General features: G+C 36.8%; 1 long non-coding RNA gene across 1 annotated transcript; it reads left to right on the top strand.

Moving 5' to 3' along the window:
* Positions 1 to 573: 573 nt before the first annotated feature.
* On the top strand, positions 574 to 2,924 carry LOC127335032 (uncharacterized). Its single transcript, XR_007872567.2, has 2 exons — positions 574 to 732; positions 2,321 to 2,924. It is a non-coding gene; the product is annotated as an uncharacterized lncRNA (long non-coding RNA).
* Positions 2,925 to 5,553: the final 2,629 nt, after the last annotated feature.

Raw genomic sequence — 5,553 nt, 5'->3', positions numbered from 1 at the left:
GTTGCAGTACAGCTACATCGCGTTCACTTTGAACTGATTCCTTTGAACTGAATCCGACTGTAGTCGATACAACAGATTCAGAGTTTGAATAATGGTGCCATCAATATTTTGTCCCAATTTATTGTTTTGATTTTGTTTTCAGATTCCAAGATATGGGGTCGCTGACCGAAAGGACACACTAAACAACACGAGAAGAAGGCGAGAAGAAAAAGAGGCGAGCCCGTTTGTGGTAAAGTGGATTTGAATTTTGCCTATCTGTGCGAATGAGATTTTGTTTCGTTTAGCTGGGGTTCATGTTTGGACGTCTGTTTTAGCAGCAGCCACCATCACCGTGGATGAATGAGAGACCACTGGGTGTTGATGTGAACGTTGGTATGTGCCTATGTTATGCACTGGCGGACCTAGCCAAAAGTTTCAGTGGGGGCGATTCCATTGAGTGGGGGCATTTGTGATAGAAATACACTGTTTTTTGAATTTTTCCCATTGAAGTATGAAGAAATTTCACTGAAATTAAAAATTTGAGTGGGGGCCACTGCCCCCACTCAGCTATACCTGGGTCTGCCCCTTGTTATGTCCCATTTTTGTTCTTGGCATGACATTGGTCTTTGCTCTGGTCGGAGCAATATTCATCGAAGAAATCAATCATGCTTGGACTATTTGATTGATGTACAACTTATGACGATAGCCGTGAGGACCCGGACAGGGCAGGTGAAACCCCAGCCACTGACTCAGGTAAGGATGAACTGGCAGCACATTTGATTGATCCAGCTGTAATTCACAGTTCTCTTCATGAGTAGTTAGTTTTTGTTCTGTTTTTAGGAACATTGTCCCTGATTCTTGCGTTTCTAAATTTATAAATCACATTTCTTACAGGATATCTATCAACCATGTGGGTAATTTTGGTCTAGAAAGAATAATCTATGAACATGTGCTTATTACTCCCTTTGGACGATATTCAGGATTTTTCGGTTGGGGATTGCCCTTTTCACTCTACATCGTCCTCTTTTATCACATTGTTTTGAAATAGTCAAATCATGAAATTATTATTTTTATCCGTAAGCACAGTATTTTTATGGTGCCATATATTTTTTTGCTGCATGAAGCAAGAACATTCCACTCTAGATAACCACTAAACCATCCATTTGAATAAGTACTGTGGATATAAGCATGAACTTTGCTGAAGGAAGAGAGATCCTGTTTTTTCTTTAAAAAGGTTCATTGCCGTGACATTTGAGTTGTGATGAAAATAGTAAAATCAAGTATGTTTAGCTAGATCAATAATATTTCAATAACGTGTTCTGCATTGATGGCGGTCCGGCAAGTGGTCATTTGGCAGGGAAATCTTAGCATGTATGCACCTTCCCCATACATGCAACTTCGGTAGTTGTTATATTTCGAGATGTGTACACAATCTCATGTAGGAATCAACTATCTGCATAGTTACCACCTAAACATGTAAAACCAATTATGCATGGATTGCAGTTCTGGATCATATCTTTTCATGGTACAGTACCATTTTTTTGGTGCACTAAACAAGAACATTCTAATCAAGATAAGCACTTGGAACATTTAAAACTAATTTTTATGATTTTCTCTTTGTATGAACACAAGTAACTGCACTATCAGGTGCTCACAATCTCATCTGGCTGTCTTCAGAAAGAGGAAGTTATCACTGTGCGTGCAAAATTTGGTTGAAACTTGAAAGGCTGCTGCATCTGAAATTCTGAATGGAAAGGTTGTTTGTAAGATAATCCCCAATCCATGTGAAAAAGTTGCTTAGATATATCCAACATATATTTTCTCACATAAACTGAGATTTAGTGATCTATTTGACCATGATGCGCGATGAAGCGTGCATGAAGTAAGTTTCTCCCATCGATGTTTCACAAATTATAGGCTTACATAAAGTTCATGTCTGTATATTTCTATAGGGTTTGGAGGTAAGCTAGGATGTTTCTATTCCTTTTTATGTGATGTGAAGTTATTTCTATTGATTTCTTCTATGGGGCCTGATGAACAAAGAAAACTCCCATCCTTGTTTTAGGTGATGTTCAGCCCTATAGTAGGTTCTGCGCATTCAGTTGCGTGCATTGATCATGAATGTACCTAAATTTGTAAATTTCCTTTGTATTTTGTTTGTTTACTGAACATACAGTTTGATGTTTCATAATGAGAAATATCATATTATTTTTTTACTAGAAGGAGGATGATTGGAGAAAGATGTTCTAAATTTAGGAAACATATCTGAATTATCAGGTAGCCAACAATTTGCTATCCTTTTGAGTACACTTTCTAATTGTTTATCCACTCACCATTTCAGTATCACAAGACCTTCAAATGCTTCCATTTTACGCTTACTATAAGGATCCTTTTCAATGGGGAGAACATGTGTAGATGTTTGGATCTGGAACAATTGAGCTAACTGACTGTTGTTTGAGATTGACCGTGTCTACTATTATCAGCACCAACAAATGTTTTTATTCATCGTGTGACCATTTTATTATTCCACACAGAAAAACAAGGTGGGAGCTTGTTGTGGGAGGCACAACAGGTCGCTCGAGCCGGAGAAGGCTGATTGTTATTCCACACAGGTACAAGTATTGGAGCATGAGCACAGCTGATTGCAAATAGATAATGCTTAATTCAGTGATTAATGAGTATTGCAACATATTTACAAGTTGAACTACTTTACAAGCGGAGTTGTGTGGAGTGGATCAGAGTAGAGATGAAGACAAATCCTGATGCAGAGCCAAATGCGCTCATCCCACTTGTAGTAATGTTGGTCATAACATGTGAGACGTATGTTGTGTATGAACAGTATGATCAAGTGGCCAGGGCGGTGGGGCAGAATGGAGGCTCTAGCATGTGGAAAGTCTTTTGAGCAATATATACTTTCCGCATTCTTCTGTGATTGTGGTTTTCAAGTCACGGTGTATATACATTTTCTATGCTATATATCTCCGTCCAGTGAAAATATACAATATCTTAGGTGTTTGTTAGTGGTGATTATTTCTAGCATATGATAGGTCAGGTGATGTTGAAGTTATGTAACTATCAAGTGAAGGAAAAATGTTTGTCACACAGCTATGAGAAATAACCAGTGTAGTTTCCGTCCCTTTCTTGAAAACGGGTAGAATAGGTGTTATATTGAGTGTATTTGTTCCATCAACACTACTACCTCTGTCCCGGTTTACATGCCTGCGCGCATCCCTGTATTATCAATTTAAACCTGCGCGCATCCCTATATTGTCAATTTGCTAACATAACATAAATTATAAAACATGAAAAATCTATCAATAGAAAATATAGCATCTAAATTAAGAGATTATGTTGTTTAAATTTACAGCCTACGCACAGGGGCATCCCTATGTTATCAATTTGACAAACATAACATAAATTGTAAAACATAAAATTATATTATTAGAAAATAGAGCATCTAAATTAAGAGATTATGTTGTTTAAATTTATATCCTACGCGCAGGGAACGGATGGAGTAGAACCGGGTGGGTGTTTACTTCTGGTCCTATGTAGAAGTCACATATGTACATTCATCTTTTTTCCTTTAGAAAAGAAGGGGATACCGGGAAAAAAATTATACTACCAAAATAGTCATCCAAATAGAATCAAGGGAATTGTAAGAAAATTATAGAAATTCATGTAAAACCAAAATTGGGATTTTTTTTTCCACATGGAATTTGTTGTTTGTTAAACTTTCCTTGATTTACTGAAACTTGTGGATTTGGTCAATATGGATTATCTACACGTAATAGCTTAGGGACAAAAGGGAACATTTTTTCTCATAGTTACTTATGAAAATAGCTACATCATGTAGGAACCAACAACAATTAACAAGGCAATGTGAAATAGAAGTGTGTCACTTCATATTGAAGTGATAGAAGAGGTCAAGTGAAATGAAGTTTGGTTAACCTAAATGCCTTTGTTTCTCTCGGTTGGTTATTAAATAGGTATATCTGTTTTCATACTTCACATGAACGGAAATTTTCAAATACATTATGTTCACCGTCAAGAAAAGAATTTGACAAAGCCGTAGCAACGCACGGGCATTCAACTAGTATGACATAAAGTATGTATAAAACATGTGAGTATCATCATAAAAGTAGCATGGAACATAAGAAATTATCGATACGTTGGAGACGTATCAGCATCCCCAAGCTTAGTTCCTACTCGTCCCGAGTAGGTAAACGATAACAAAGATAATTTCTGAAGTGACATGCTATCATAATCTTGATCAATACTATTGTAAAGCACATGTAATGCATGCAGCGATTCGAAGCAATGATAAAGACAATGAGTAAACAACTGAATCATATAGCAAAGACTTTTCATGAATAGTACTTTCAAGACAAGCATCAATAAGTCTTGCATGAGAGTTAACTCATAAAGCAATAAATTCAAAGTAAAGGTATTGAAACAACACAAAGGAAGATTAAGTTTCAGCGGTTGCTTTCAACTTGTAATATGTATATCTCATGGATATTGTCAACATAAAGTAATATAATAAGTGCAATAAGCAAGTATGTAAGAATCAATGCACAGTTAACACAAGTGTTTGTTTCTTAAGATGGAGAGAAATGGGTAAACTGACTCAACATAAAAGTAGAAGAATGGCCCTTCGCAGAGGGAAGCATTGATTGCTATATTTGTGCTAGAGCTTTGATTTTGAAAACAAGAAACAATTTTGTCAACGGTAGTAATAAAGCATATGCATTATGTAAATTATATCCTACAAGTTGCAAGCCTCATGCATAGATTATCAATAGTGCCCGCACCTTGTCCTAATTAGCTCGGATTAACATGGATTATCATCGCAATACATATGTTTTAACCAAGTGTCGCAAAGGGGTACCTCTATGCCGCCTGTACAAAGGTCTAAGGAGAAAGCTCGCATTGGATTTCTCGCTTTTGATTATTCTCAACTTAGACATCCATACCGGGACAACATAGACAACAGATAATGGACTCCTCTTTAATGCATAAGCATTCAGCAACAAATAATATTCTCATAAGAGATTGAGAGATTGAGGATAATTGTCCAAAACTGAAACTTCCACCATGGATCATGACTTTAGTTAGTGGCCCAATGCTCTCCTCTAACAATATGCATACTCAAACCATTCAACTCATGATAAATCACCCTTACTTCAGACAAGACGAACATGCATAGCAACTCACATGATATTCAACAAAGGGTAGTTCATGGCGTCCCCAGGAACATGGTTATCGCTCAACAAGCAACTTATAAGAGATAAAATACATAAGTACATATTCAATACCATAATAGTTTTTAGGCTATTTGTCCCATGAGCTATATATTGGAAAGGCAAAGAATAGAAATTTTAAAGGTAGCACTCAAGCAATTTACTTTGGAATGGCGGAGAAATACCATGTAGTAGGTAGGTATGGTGGACACAAGTGGCATAGTGTTTGGCTCAAGGATTTTGGATGCATGAGAAGTATTCCCTCTCGATACAAGGCTTAGGCTAGCAAGGTTGTTTGAAACAAACACAAGTATGAACCGGTACAGCAAAACTC

The sequence above is a fragment of the Lolium perenne genome, chromosome 2, assembly GCF_019359855.2.
Source record: "Lolium perenne isolate Kyuss_39 chromosome 2, Kyuss_2.0, whole genome shotgun sequence".
NCBI lineage: Eukaryota > Viridiplantae > Streptophyta > Magnoliopsida > Poales > Poaceae > Lolium > Lolium perenne.
Note: the sequence above shows the minus strand (reverse complement) of the source record. Positions and strands in the feature narration are given on the sequence as shown.